The sequence below is a fragment of the Aedes albopictus genome, chromosome 1 (assembly GCF_035046485.1).
Source record: "Aedes albopictus strain Foshan chromosome 1, AalbF5, whole genome shotgun sequence".
Classification (NCBI taxonomy): Eukaryota; Metazoa; Arthropoda; class Insecta; order Diptera; family Culicidae; genus Aedes; species Aedes albopictus.
Window position 1 is genome coordinate 25,683,977 of NC_085136.1, and position 16,137 is coordinate 25,700,113.

A 16,137-nucleotide genomic window follows, 5' to 3' on the forward strand; every position below is an offset into this window, starting at 1 on the left:
CTAGATACCCTGGCCTAAGTCTACAGCAAACAAACTTGGGCTTGAAATGTTCTGACCGCCATACTATCGATGACCTCGCGTGTGCGCGTGTAGTATAATTTCTATGAATAAAGTTAAAGTTTTGATATTCTCTCAACTCTAAGCCCTTCTGTCTAACATATATGCAGACTAGACTGGCCCAAATACAAAAATGTCGAAAAATTCCACGGGACACCCTCTAGAATCAAGCCTTTGGATGAGAAGAGCAATCTGTGAAAAATTCAGCTCAACCGGTTTAAAACTGAGTTGGCGCAAATGAGTTGAAGGTTTGTATGGGATCTTCAGTCCAAATATATGGGAAATTGGATGACCTCTCATTCAGCGCGCTGGTTGAAAGAGTTTGATTTGGCTCATAATTGAAAAAATAATAGCTGATACCCTAAGGAACAACTTTGTAGAAGACCATATAATGATAAAACTTAATTTGGTTGCGGTTTCAGCTAACGAAAGCAGGATGAGGACATCTTCTCCCGTTTACTCTCGGTTGTTACATGCAGCACGTGTTTGCTGTTCGAAACTTGCGCTCTACATCATAGGCGGCTATGTTGTCCTTAATTTCAATTGCTCACGCACGTGAAGAATGAAGAATTACATAGCTGCCTATGATGTAGCGCGCAAGCTTCGACCGACAAACACGTGCTACATGTAACAACCGAGAGTAAACGATGTCCTCATCCTGCTTTCGTTAGCTGAAACCGCAACTTAATTAAGTTTTATCATGATATGGTCTTCTACAAAGTTGTTCCTTGGGGTATCAACTACCATTCTTTCAATTCTGAGCTAAATCGAACTCGCTGAACCGGCGTACTGAGTGAGAGACTGTAGGTCATCCAATTTCCCATATATTTGGACTGAAAATCCCATACAAATCTTCAACTCATTTGCGCCAGCTCAGTTTTAAACCGATTGAGCTGAATCTTTCACAGATTGTTCTTCTCATCCAAAGGCACGATTCTAGAGGGTGCCCCGTGAATTTTTTCAACTTTTTTTCTCGCCATACAAATGTGGGCCGGTCTAATGCAGACGACATTATCCTGCTAGTAAAAGAAAACGGTGGCATTTTTTTGTAAGGCATTATGTAATATTATATATTATGTTCGCTGGTTTTCGTGACGGCCGATCACCGACGGATCAAATGTTTAACCAGCGGATCCCTAATAAAAATGTATAATACACTGCTGATAGAGTGAATGATTGTATCATTCACTGTATGATCAAGATGATATCCCGAAAAGGCTGTTAAGCACGTTGTATCATATTTTTCTGTTAGGGATGATTCTAGATAAATTTCGGAAATATAACTTGCAGATCCACCATCTGTTCATTAATTTCAAAGCAGCGTGCGATTCAAGAAATAAGCTTTGGCAGATAATGTCTAAACATGGTTTTGCGGCGAAACTAATTAGGCTGCTACGCGCAACGCTGGATAGATCAAAATCAAGTATTCGGATCACAGAAGAAGAGTTTACCTCGTTTGTAACCTTAGATGGGTTGAAGCATGGTGATGCTCTTTCAAATTTGCTGTTCAACATTGCCCTCGAACCAGCGATAAGGAATTCTGGCGTACAGAGTAATGGCACTACCTATCATCACACGGTCACACGTACTCATCGGCTTTGCGGACGATATTGATCTCATCAACATCGATCGTAGGGCAGTGGAGGAAGCTCTGGGGCCATCCATTAAGTACGTCATGGTCCTAGAGGGGAGGAAGGTTTGTAAAAGTGTGACAAACAATGTGTTAAGTATAAAAAACCCGTACGAGGGATGGGTTTCGAAAAGTCTCGATTTCAGCGTGACGTACTTAATTGATGCTCCCTTATGCTCCTCTGAAGAGAGAGACAGCGAGGATAGGCTTGCTATTAACTCTGCATAGGCGAAGTACATGATAACGGGTAGAGACAGAGGCAGGTCTAGTGGTGTTAGTGCTGAGGTATGATGGAGTCTTAGTCGAACCACCTTTGAGTTCGGACGCGCGTAACAACGCGCTTGTAAATATTTTCAAAACATAACTTTTTATTTTATTTTTGACCCCGGGTCCGTTCGCGCGCGAACCTGCGTTAGTATTTTTTTTTCTCTACTTTTCGCCCCAACGTGAATCGTTTTACCCGTCGACGTCGCCGCCGTGTGTGTTTAATTTTCAACTTTAACCATGCCGTGTGGTGTGAAAACATGCACCGTCAACGACGACCACCTTCTATGGAGGTGCACATATTGCGACAAGAAATACCATGCCGCTTGCATTGGAGTGCAACGGCATCGCGAGCATATCATCACCGCTTTCATGGTTCCTATGTGCGCAGAATGTCAAGACATTCTGAAGAAGGAAGCTGATGTGCGAAAGCTACTTTACCAACAAGATAAGCTTCTAAAGGCAATGCATTCACAAAACGATACAAATCTGCGAATTGCAGCTGACATACGCAAGTTTAGTTTAGTGTCAGCGCTGTTCGAAAGCATTGAGCGCTTGCTCAATGAAGTAAATGAAACGTTGGCAATGGTCAACAAAAATAACGAAAGCATTCGCAGCGCCATCAGCCAGCACATGGAATCGTGTGACTCACGTGTGGCTACCGTAGTAACCGACATAAATTTGTCAAATTGCACATTGTCGCAGAAAATAAATAACCTATTTGAAGACCGACTCACGTGCCTACGGAATGACATGGCTCTTTTAACAAGAAATACCGAGTCATTAACTACATCAATTAATCAAGCCAGCCATCAATCCACGAATGATTCACAACTTAGAGAAATTCTTGAGGAAGTGAAATTCGTATCGGCGAATTTATCTGGACTAAAATTGAGTAATACAAATGACCTGCTACCCAACAAAACTTTAGAGGAGGAACTAGCGGAAATTACTCAAATTAACGAAGCATCGATGACCCTGGAGGAAGAATTGGCAGAAAATATACCACGGCATCAGCAACAGACGCCGCCGCAGCAAACAATTGAACAACAACAGCCAGAACCACTCCCGGCTAGTAATAAATCTGCCAGTAACGCCATTGCTGAGCTGTTTGCTGAACGTCGAGCCAAAATGTCCAAGCAAAGCGCTGGAGCTCCACCGAAAAATGAACATTCTTCTTCTGGTTGGCGAATGATAGGAAATAAACGGTGCTGGAAGCAAGACTGGTCTGGGTATGATATCAAGCGCAGCGCTCGACAATTGCAAGAAAAAACTGCTGATAAGGCTAGACATAGTAGGAAACGCAGAAAACAACAACGCGCCCGCATAAACAGTCAACAGCTCGCGAAAAAAACCAACAACAATAAGCCACACATCGGAACGGACAAGGAACTACTGGCCACCGCAAAAACTCAATTTTCCGTTCCACCTTCTTCAATCGATCACCCGATTGCAGGCCTCTCGGTGCCAAAACCCATCAGCTTCAGAAAGGGTGAAATCATAAACCCATACCGAGCAGAGAAGCAGAGGCATCCTACCAACAACATCGCATCACTACCAACGGGAAATGCTACACCTTCATTATCACTTCAAGGACCGAATCAGCAAAACCAACAACAACAGCAACAACCTCAAAACCAAGCTTTATGCAGCAGTGAAACCCGGTTCGATTTGGACGGGAAACCTGGTCCTGACGGGATCCCCCCAGTATTCATGAAAACTTTAGCACAGGAACTGACTGCTCCTTTGTTTTGGCTTTTTAATATGTCGCTGGAATCTGGTAATTTCCCAAAACTATGGAAAAGCTCTTTTCTAGTACCTATTTTCAAATCTGGCCGAAAATCAGACGTACGTAATTATCGTGGTATAGCCATTATCTCTTGCATTCCGAAACTTTTCGAGGCAATTGTCAACGAAAAGCTATTTCTCCAAACCAAAAACAGAATTACTGATATGCAACACGGCTTCTTCAAAGGTCGGTCGACCTCAACAAATTTACTGCAATTCATAGACTATTCATTAAACGCAATGGATAATGGAAACCACGTGGAAGCTCTCTACACGGACTTTAGTAAGGCATTTGGTCGCATTGACATACCAATGCTACTTTTCAAACTACAAAAAATCGGAATTGAGCCAATTCTTCTGAAATGGCTTGAATCATACCTAACTGACCGTCAACAAATAATTAAATTCAATGGAAACAAGTCAAACCCAATTCAAGTCACTTCAGGTGTCCCCCAAGGCTCTCATTTAGGACCTCTTCTCTTTATTATGTATGTAAACGACATTTCCTTCATTTTAAACAAACTAAAAGTTCTAATTTATGCCGATGACATGAAGCTCTTTCTGGAAATACGAAATGAAGAAGACATCAATGTATTCCACAATGAAATTCACATATTCTACGTATGGTGCAAAAAAAGCCTTTTAGAATTAAATGTAAAAAAATGCAACTTAATATCATTTAGCAGAAAAAGAACAACACCAAACATTTCAGTTGCATTAGGAAATCAAAATGTGGAAAAATGTGAAAGAGTAAGAGACTTAGGAGTAATCTTAGACTCTAAGCTTACTTTCGTAGACCACTACAACACAATAATTCACAGGGCTAATAACATGCTAGGGTTTATTAAGGACAAACGTCTTGAAATCCCGCATCAACAGTGCATCAGAACTTCAAACGCACAAATCCCAAGAAGCAAGCTTCACACAACAGTGCATTTCATTATTCTGTGCTTGCTCACTCGTCACAAGCTTAAAATAAAAAGATCAAGTGCGCTGGTTTTGTTTACGAAGAGATTTGTGCCCTCGAAATCGTGAGTAGGTGCCAAAGTCGGCCATTGTGACGGCCATTTTGGGATTCTAACAAGTATGTCCTTAAGCGTTTCTGCTACAACTTTAATGACCCATACACAATCAAAACTCTGTATATGGCATATCAGGGTGGCCACTAAATATCAGTTTTGAAATTCCCGTCTTTTTCCCGGTTTTCCCGGTGCGATTTCTAAAATTTTCCCGGTTTTTAAAATGCACATTTTTTTAGTAAGTAACGCCTAATTTTGATAAGTACCATGTAAAAATCCACTTGCAATCCTGTGAATACTATGTACTAGATATTTATAGTTTAATATTATTCTTGACGTAAACCATCTATGGAAAAAAATGGAAGTAACTACCAATGATGACATAAAAGGCGTATGCTACACAATTACTTACAGAGATATTTCAAAGTCTTGTACAAAACACAACAGCGCGATCGCTCGAGGGTTAATGGATTTATTCTGGAAGAGGTTCCTTTAGGGAATTGAGGATTTTAGTCTGTTGGCAATCAGGGAATAGAACTTTTGGTCTGGGATCATGAACTCGATCTAGGGATTTCTCCTGGAACTCCTGAAGGATTCCCAAAAGAGTCTCCCACATGTCGAGAAGGTTTCCCAAGGAACTCTTGGAAGAGTTCTCCATTAAAAACCTCCCGCAGTAGTTTGATTTTCAGGATTCTGGAGTATTTCCAGAGATAGCTATCGTAAAGTTTTTGCAAGAAATTTTGGGAGATCATCCAGAAGGAACTCCTGGGTGATTTGCAGAGGGAGCTTCTGAAGGATGCCCAAAAGCAGCTCCTGGAGCAACTCCAAAAGCAACTTTCATAAGCAACTCCTGGAGGTTTCTTTGAATAAACTCCTGGAGGGTGCCCAAGAAGAACTCTTGAAGGAAACGCAGTAAGAAGCGCTGGATGAATTCCAAAAGCAAATATAAAAAAAAAAGATATAATTCAGCAAAATTTCTTGGAAGTTTTCAAAATCAAAGTTTCAGGAGGCACTCCTTCAGAAATCTTGCAAAGAACTCGTGGAGATGGATGAGTAACAGAATGATATTCTGGAGAAATACCAGAAGAAACTCTGTAAAGAATCCCAGAAACAACTACCGATTGATTTCTAAAAAAAGCTTTCGGAGGAATTCCAGAAGAAAATTCTAGGGAAACCCCAGAGGAAGCTCCAGGAAGAAAAGGAAAAATTTTCTGGAGAGATTTCAAAAAAAAAAAAATTGGGAAGAATTCCCGTAGGAAATTTTGAAGATTGGAACAACTCCTATTACAATTGCGGAAGAAAAATCTTGATGAATCTTAAAAGGAACTCTTGAACAAATTGCAATAGGTTGTCTTGATTAAAACCCAGTTTAGTGGTTGTTGCGAAGAGATTCTTTCGGAGTTCTCGTAGCAGAAACTCGCAATTTGGAGTCTGTTCAGCTCAAAGCTATAAATAATGTTTTTATTACAATCAAGTTCAGGTTACTATTTCAATGTGTGTACTCACATTTTAGTCTCCGACTGAGTTCACTTTAACCAATTCGCAAACAGAGACAATATATGTTTCCTAATTCTACAAACAAGATTTCAATTAACCTCTTTACTTCAATAATATTATATTAAATTTACTTCACCTCAAATCACTAGTATTTCACTGTAGATCGAATATCTATCCAAAACAAAGTCTCAATTTCCAGTCCTTTCAATTTTGCATATCATCTTTACTCATGTCAGTCAAGCCGTTGGGCCTAGGTAGTGGCTCACAATGGCTCACCGTAGGGTTGTTCGATACGATGGGCTGATGCGGTGAACATCCTCCCCCCCGTGTCGTCTGGACTTCCGGTTCAGCGTCACCAGGTATTACGACGTCTAGCACAGCCAACTTCGTAGCGGGCCGTTTAAGGATTCCTCCTATAGTCTTCACCTCTGCTTGCCGTGTCACGCCGTCCTTGCCCGGAATAGTCCGGATCACTCGTCCACGTATCCATCTGTTCCTGACGGTTTCGTCCACCACGAGGACCAGATCACCCACCTGAATCGGTCTTACGTCCTTAAACCACTTCGTCCGGCGGATAATGGTTGGCAAATATTCCAATACCCAACGCCGCCAAAAATTGTCCAGTGTGTGCTTAACCATATTCCAGCTACTTCGTAACGCCGTACCTACATCTGTTGGATACTTTTCAGGTTCGCGAACACCATTTGAGCTTAGCAACAAAAAGTGATTCGGGGTCAGCGATTCCTGGTCCGCCGTTTCCAAAGGGATGAACGTTAATGGTCGAGAGTTGACCATACTTTCTGCCTCAGCAAGCACGGTCGCAAACGATTCGTCATCCAGTTTTCGCTCTATAGGAATCGCTCGTAGTGCTGATTTGACAGAGCGAACCATACGTTCCCAGCAGCCCCCCATGTGAGGAGCTGCGGGGGGATTGAACCGCCACTGAGTGTTACCATTTGTGAAGGTGCTGCCCAGATCAGTGTAGATTCTGTTCATTTCATCTAGCAGTTCCCGGCTTGCTCCTACAAAGTTAGTCCCATTGTCGGAGTAGATTTCCAGTGGGGATCCCCTCCGGGCTATAAACCTTCTAACTGCCTTCTTAAACGCGTCGGTAGACAGACTAGCTACTACCTCTAGATGAATAGCCCTGATCGTAAGACAGGTAAAAAGGCACACCCATCGTTTAGCTGCGCTCCGTCCGACTTTCACCAAATATGGGCCAAAAAGATCAACGCCCACATAGGTGAACGGGCGAACATCTGGTTCTAACCGTACAGCTGGAAGCGGTCCCATTTTTGGAGCCACAGGCATTGCTTTGTGTATGCGGCACCACATGCAGCGTTTCTTGGTTAAACGTATTTCGACTCGCAGGCGTGGCACATGGAACTTCTGACGTACCTCGTTGACGATGGTTTCATCATTGGCATGACCATATTTCCGGTGATAGAAATCCAGCAGCAACTCGGTGACCCGATGATTTCTTGGCAGAATGACGGGAAACTTTGCATCAAAGGTCAGTACATGAGCTTCTGCGCCCCTACTGCCTACTCGCAGCACTCCGAAATCATCAGCGAATGGTGAAAGTTTCGCAAGACAACTGGACGATCCCACTGACTTCTGGCTTCCCCGGCAACGTTCCAAGTTTTGCTTGAGGATTGCGACTTCGTCCGGAAATGCATCCGCCTGCGCTAGCATCCATAACGTCCTTTCCGCTTTCTGAATCTCCGCACTAGTCAGCCCCATAACATCAGCAGGTTTTTCCTTCCCTTTCGCTGACCGTAGACTATCCACGAAGTGATGGACATACGCCACTGTACGCAGCATCCTTTCGAACCGCGAAAACCTTTCAGTATTCACCAATGGTTGTCTAACTAGGTGGCTGCACACATACGCTTCCCGTAGCTCCTTATCGCTTTCATCGGTATCTTCATCCGGAGTCTTCAACCAATGTTCTTCGCTGTTGTAGAGAAATTCTGGTCCCTGGAACCAGCGGCTGTCTATGTTGTATGAAGGTCCTTTGCCCCACTTCGTTGCTTCATCCGCCACGTTGATTTTCGTTGAAATCCATCGCCATTCTTCTAGACATGAAAGGTTCAATATCTCGTCGACCCTGAAGGCGACAAACTGGCGGTACCGTCGCGTATCCGACTTGATCCACGAACAAACCGTAGATGAATCACTCCAGAAGTAAGTTTTCTGGACCTTCAGCGAATGGTTTTCCTCGATAGTTTTCCGTAACCGAGCTCCTAGCAACGCCGCCATTGATTCCAGTCGAGGAATAGATAGTCCTCGAAGCGGCGCGACCTTCGTCTTCGAAGCAACAAGTGCTACCCTGATCTGGCCTCGATCAATGATTCGAAAGTATGCTACTGCTGCGAAGGCTTGAGCACTAGCATCGACGAACACGTGTAGCTCTAGGGTTTCAAGGCTTTTCGGATCATACCCCGGAAAATAGCACCGAGGTATACGCAACTCACCCAGCTTCTTCAGTATGGCTATCCACTCCAACCAAGTTGCAGCAAGTTCCTTTGGGATTCGGCTGTCCCAATCGGTCTCGGTTCGCCAGACTTCTTGTATTAGAATCTTTCCTTGGATTACAAACGATGCTACCAGTCCTAAGGGGTCATATATACTCATGACCAGTCGCAGCATTTCTCGTTTCGTAGGAGCTCGATCACTTTCTAGCAGGCTTCGTACTTTATCACAAGATTGCAGCGAAAATAAAAAGACGTCATCTTCTTGTAACCAGGCCATGCCCAACACTCGCTCGAATCCTTCCTTCTCCGGTAACATGTCCTTCGGCGGTTTCCGGTCTACTTCTCCAAGCTTCTCTAACACGTTCTTGTCACTTGACATCCAATTCCGAATGTAGAATCCAGCTCGCTTGTGCACCTCGATCACTTCTCTCGCCACTTCACACGCTTCTTCCGCAGTGTCGAAACTGTCTACATAGTCGTCCACGTAGTGCCTTTTGATGACTGCCGCAGCTCCACGGGGTAGCTCCTGTTCTTGCTCTTGCGCGTTCAAATTCTTTATGTATTGTGAATGAGCTGGTGAGCAAGCCGCACCAAATATTGCCACGTCAGATACCATAATTTTCATTGGAAGTTCAGGGGAATCTCGGTACGGAAACAACAAAGCGCTACGATCTTGCTGACGAATTGCGATTTGCAGAAACATCTCCTTGATATCTGCAGAAACTGCCACCTGTCGCTCCCGGTATGGGAACATTACGGACAACAACGGCGTAAGAAGATCGGGTCCCTTCAATAACATCGAGTTCAGTGAAACGCCGTCAACCTTCGCTGCCGCATCCCAGATGACTCTAATCTTCCCTGGCTTCTTCTCATTCACGACAACTCCAATCGGTAAAAACCATGTGCGCCGTAGGTCGAATCCTTCAACTTCTTCCGCTGTCGCTACGTGGATATACCCCTTGCTTATAAAATCCGCAATTTGCTGTCGAACGCTTTCATACAACTCCGGTTTCTTGGTTAAACGTTTTTCCAGGCACCTGAATCGACGTTCTGCCATCGGCCAACTGTTCGGCATCTCCACGTAGTCATGTTTCCACAACAGTCCCGTCTCGAACTTCTCGCCGCTCAATCGTCGTGTTGTGGATTTTAGGATTCCCAGTGCCCGTTGTTCTTCTGCTCCTTTCACAGCTGGTACAACCGCTATTCCCATGCTCTCGATGTCGAAGAAACGGCGAACGAACTCGTGCAGATCAACGACCGTTGGCTCCGCGATGTGGAACTGGCGATGCATCGAATTCGTTTGAGGTTTCCGCAAACTGCCGCATACTGCCCATCCAATTCTTGTCTTCGTAGCTATAGGCTCGTTCAGTTTTCCCTCTCGCAGTTTCAGAGTTGCTAGGAGATGAGAGTTGCTCTGACCGATCAGGATTCCAGGTACCGCGGATCTGAAGCTCTTCACCGGTAGTTTATTGAGGTGCGCGTACCTTGCTGCCAGCTCTGAATAGTCCATCGTCTGTGTTGGTAGGCCAAGATTATCTACGGTGTACACATCGGATAATTTGTATCGCTTGCTTCCACCGGCTTCGCATATTTCCATCTCAACTACTTCCGCACCCGTAATCGTCTTGTTGATGCCCCCGGTCCATTCGATGTGCAACGTTTCCATCTCTCCATTGACCCCCAGAGCGTCTGTTATCGATCGTTCAATGAGCGTGACCGATGATCCATCGTCGAGGAACGCGAACGTGTTGACCCGACCAGATTTCCCAAACAAGGTAACCGGAAGAATACGGAAGAGCGTCGAGGAGGATAGTTGACGATGAACTGTTACAACAGCATTCGTAGCCTTCGTCTCCGATGGCGGCTCAAAATGAAGCAGCCGGTGATGTCGCTTAGGGCAGTCGTTGATTCCACAGAGTTCACCTCTGCATGGCCAACGAGCATGAGATGTTAGGCAACGAGCACAAAGTTTATGCACTTTCACTGCCTTCCATCTGCCATCCAAATCCAGTCGCTTGAAGGACGAGCAGTTCTCGATTTGGTGGTTCTCAGCGTTGCATACTGGGCACAATTTACCACTGCTCTTGTTGATCTCCCTCTCAATCTGCTTTCCACTGCTCGTTGCAGCTTTCTCTGCTTCTTCTCGTCGGCTGCCTTTCGGCTGGTTCGCTGAGACGTGTGCGTTCACGAAGGAGGGCTCCTTCTGCCGACTTCGTTCGTCCTTCACTGCTTTCTGCGGGATGCTGACAAGCGGAGTAACACCGCTCGCCGCCGAGGAAATTTTCGCCATGTATTCGCTGAAGACATTCAAATCTACCACCGGAACTTGCTCCTGATAGAGAGCCCAGCTGAACTTCACCGTCGCCGGTAGCTTGTCAACCAACTCTTGAAGAAGGATCGGGTTTGCCAAATGTCTTTCTAAACCAACTGCCTTCAAGTGCCCGCAGAGGTTCTGGACCACTAGACCGAAGCTAACAAGAGTCTCCAACCGGTCTGGTTTCGGTGGAGGTGTTGCGCGTACTTTGGCGATCATGTTGTTGACGATCTGTTCCGGGCGCCCATACAGTTGCTGAAGGGTGGACACAACCTGGGGCACGGTAGAAGGGTGGAGTAGGAAGCTACTGACGGAATCCTTCGCACTTCCCTTTAGACTTCGTTGTAGGCGGAGAAGATTCTCGGAATTGGTATACCCGCAAGTGTCCGTGGAATGCCGGTAGCTGCTAATGAACAGCGGCCAATCGATCGGATCCCCAGAGAAAATGGGAAGCTCTTTAGTCACCACCTGCCTTGCCGCTAGTTGTTGCGACGATGGTCCAAGCTGATCACCTAGAAAAGGCGATCGCAATGCCTGAGAATACGTGTGCGGATGGATAGTTGGTGCGGAAGTATAGACATTCGAAGCGAAGGGAACTGAAGGTGGATTGTTCGTTTCCCAACCAGAGGATCCATGGTGCGCCATTGAATTCCGCTGACTGTTGGATAATTCAACGTCGACCGCTATAGGTGGTGGAGGAGGAGGAAAGGAGGAACCATCTACATCGCAATGATTGAAATCACCTCTGTGAGACGTATCCAAAGGCTCAGCCCACGACACCGGAGGAGGAGGCAACGGAGAAGAACAATGATCGTTTGTCGCGCGATCTTTCTCTCGATTTATAATCTCTTGTACCTCATTATGTAGATCCCAATATTCCTTCTCTGCTACATTCTGCAGACGAATGGCTTCGCACTCTCGCTGACGTCCCGCTTCGATTTGGCACTGCAGTTGCAGTTCTGTCTCACGCAGACACTGCAATTCGCTCTCCAATTCCACCATTTGAAGTCGAAGCGCTTCACATTCCTTGGTTCGTTCGATGAGCTGGCCGCGTAAATCTTCCTCCGAAATGCGCGCCTGCTTCCGCTCTTCGATCAGCCGTTTCTCCTGGTCTTCAATTTGGGACTTCATATCCGCTCGTTCACGATCCCACTGTCTGAGTTGACAACGCAATTTTTCCTCTGATTGCCGCACTATCTTCAGCTCGTTGGAATGTTGCAACTGAAGGCTTTTGATCTGGTGCACCAGCTCGACTTCCCTTTTCCTTCTCATGTCAACGTCCACTCGATGTTTCGCCACAAGCTCCTGGATCACTCGGTGTTCCGCTTCCATTTGTTGTGCATTCTGCCTTCGAAGCTCGCCGGTTTCGGCACTCCAGCGTTTGTAGCAGTGGGCCCCGAAACGATTTATTTTCGGGATTGCGCCAGCTGGTGCTACTTCTTCGACTTTTAATAGATCGGTATAGGGTTGCAGGTCAACTAACGGCAAATCGGACGACTGCTCATCACGATTATCCGCATCCGGCCCGACTGCACCTTCGAGAGAATCCTCTGATTCGTCTCCAATCGTGATGCTCCCCAATGTGCGAGGGATCGACTTCACCTCTGATCCGGCACACGGTCGGTTTTCCCCGATGACCTGAGAAACTTTGGATGTTGTAGCCTTCAGTGGTGTTGAAGAGTGTTGTACAACCTGCGGATTGGCTGCCGGTGCGTCGTCTGGTAGGTCCGAAATCGTAGCGATCGACGTAATTGTATTTTCTACGCCAACCTGACCGGAGCTTTTGGCTGCTTCAGTCTGCCTGATCCAGTCTACCGTGCGTTGCACACTTCTCTGGCTACTCTGCACGCTCCGCACACTCCCTTCTTCTCCCTCCTGTTGGCTCAACAACTCATGCTTGCGAGCGATGAATTGTTTCTCGCGATCCAGCTTTTCTCGAAGTTCCCGTTCCTGCAGAGCTCGCTCCATTTCGATTCTCTGCCGGCTCAAATCTTCCATGAGCCTTTTCTCCTCTTCCAAGCGCTTCAATTCCCGATCAATTCTTGTCCGGCGAGCACTAGACGAGCTCGAAATCCCACTCATAATACTCGGTGTCTGCTCCGGTACAAGGGAATCACCACCAGGAACGCATTTGGTACATACAAACTTCGTCGTACGTACCGTTGTCGTGCTAACGTTAGCACACGAAAAGTGGTACCACAGAGAACACTTCTGACACTGTACCATGTACTTTTCCGAGTTATTCGGCCGATCACAACCGACACAGCCCCGTAACTCACCTCCGTCACTATCTATCATCGAAGGAACGAATAAATCCTCCGACGACTGCTGCGACATCCCATCTTCGTCACCCGGTGGAGTGGGGTCAGCATTCTCCTGCTGGATCGCCCTGGTCCGTGACCGAGTCTGTCGCACGTTAGACTGGAGGTCCATCTTTCTCGTGATAAAATCTTTGAGAATCTGTTGCGAAGAGATTCTTTCGGAGTTCTCGTAGCAGAAACTCGCAATTTGGAGTCTGTTCAGCTCAAAGCTATAAATAATGTTTTTATTACAATCAAGTTCAGGTTACTATTTCAATGTGTGTACTCACATTTTAGTCTCCGACTGAGTTCACTTTAACCAATTCGCAAACAGAGACAATATATGTTTCCTAATTCTACAAACAAGATTTCAATTAACCTCTTTACTTCAATAATATTATATTAAATTTACTTCACCTCAAATCACTAGTATTTCACTGTAGATCGAATATCTATCCAAAACAAAGTCTCAATTTCCAGTCCTTTCAATTTTGCATATCATCTTTACTCATGTCAGTCAAGCCGTTGGGCCTAGGTAGTGGCTCACAATGGCTCACCGTAGGGTTGTTCGATACGATGGGCTGATGCGGTGAACAGTGGTTATGATTTTCTTATCTACATAGAATAAATTTAAGAAAGGACACGGGTTAATCCAAAAAGAAATTTTTGAAAAAATCTCAGATGTAATAAACTTTTTCCTCGAAAAAATCTCATCGAATTCCAAGAGATAATCAAGTGGTACAGAAACCTAGAGGAATTCTAGAAGAAACTTCTTGAAGAATCCAAAGTTCTGTTTTATGGAAATTCCAAGTGATTGCACAGGCGAATTCCTTGGGATTTCGCTTGGCTTTGATTTTGTAGAGTTTCGATGAGGTGTAAACAATCAAATATGCACATCAAGTTATTCTTAACAACAATTTTCCCGGTAATCATTCCAAATTCCCGGCTTTTTCCCGCTTTTTTCCCGGTCGTTCCGAATTCCCGTCTTTTTCCCGGTTTTCCCGTTTTTCCCGGTTCGGTGGCCACCCTGGCATATGTAAGATCAATACTGGAATATTGCAGCATTGTATGGTCTCCTTTTTCAATCACGCACGAAGAAAGATTAGAATCAGTACAAAAGCAATTTCTATTATATGCTCTTCGTAAATTAGGTTGGACTTCATTTCCACTTCCATCATATGAAGCACGCTGCAAGCTTATCGACATACAAACATTGAAAGAGCGGCGTGAAATTGCAATGGTTTCTTTTGTTAACGATATCGTTTCACAACGTATTGATTCAACAAAAATCTTATCCTCATTAAATTTTTACATACCTTCTCGGCAACTACGAAATCGGAACATATTCATAACAAACCACCGTAGAACAAACTACGCCAAATTTGGGCCTCTTAATCGAATGATGGACATTTATAATCAACACTGCGAAACCATTGACTTTACAATGTCTCGGCATAACCTTAGAAAATACTTCTACAGTCTTCGAAGTCCCAACACCTAAAAACATTATAAATACACTACCTATCCTAATTTAATTTTTTAATATTTTTTATGTATTTCTTAGACTAAACTATAGCATTAAGAAACAAAAAATATGTATATGTAAATGTACTAGTCTACGTCGGTTGACGAAATAAATAAATAAATAAATAAATAAATAAAAAAGATGTGTTTAAAGTAGTTGAAGGTTTTGTTTATCTTGGAAATCCTTCAGTAAACACTCTATGGTTGTTTCCTTGTCCTTAATGATACTGTACTGTAATAGGATCCCGTAATTTTGAAAATAAACTATTAAACTATTAAACTATTAAACACTTGTTACATGTGACAATGACGTTCCCCGTGAAGTGAAAACACGTATTGCAGCTACGAATAGGGCCTTTTACAGTTTAGGTCCCGTAACTTGCAACCGCAAACGAAATTCGATTTATATAAGACGCTGATTCTTCTGGTTGCCCTCTACGGTCACGAGGCGTCTGCGTTAAAGGAGGTAGACCGAAATGCTATCGGAGTTTTTGAGCGCAAAGTGCTGCGGACAATAATACTCGGTGGAAATCATGAAAAAGGAGTGTGGTGCAGACGCATGAATCACGAGTTGTACCAAGTGTACAAAGAATATTGTGAAACGTATAAAATACGACAGACTGCAGTGGGCTTGCCACGTAGTGGGAATGCCGGAAGAAAGAATAGCGAAAACAATATTTAACAGGGAACTAGGTAGAAGTCAACGAATTCTTAAAGCTTAAAGCTGTTCATAAATGTGCTTATTCATTAGATTGTTTGTACCTAATTAATGGAAATATGTAGAAGTATTGCGCATTTCCCACCTCACTGGACTCCTTTCGCAGTTAGTATAAGTGCGGGATCGTGAATAAAACTGCGATTTTGCATCGAATCGTGTCGGTGTCTTCTGCGCACTTATTCAGTACCTTGTAATGCACAAGTGCGCAGAAGACACCGACACGATTCGATGCAAAATCGCAGTTTTATTCACGATCCCGCACTTATACTAACTGCGAAAGGGGATCCAGTGGGGTGGGAACCGCGCAATTTCTTCAACATGATCATTGATGATCAAGGAAACTTCTGGAACTATTCGGGAACCATTTGTCCATGCACTTAAGCAGTGTTCGGCATAGAAATCGTCGTTCAAAGAAAGGGAAGGGTTGACGATTTTTGAGAAAATCCCGGTTAGGTACTACGATCTTTAAAACATCCATGATAGAAAATAAGATTAATGTTATCAACAATGCATACTGAAATTAGTAAAGGAAGCTGATCTACAAATTAT

At 44.4% G+C, this 16,137-nt stretch overlaps 1 protein-coding gene across 3 annotated transcripts in view; it reads right to left on the bottom strand.

Annotated features, from left to right (window-relative positions):
* Window positions 1–16,137, bottom strand: part of LOC109415209 (uncharacterized) — a 55,652-nt gene that overhangs the window by 38,863 nt on the left and 652 nt on the right. The gene's annotated exons all lie outside the window — the stretch shown is intronic.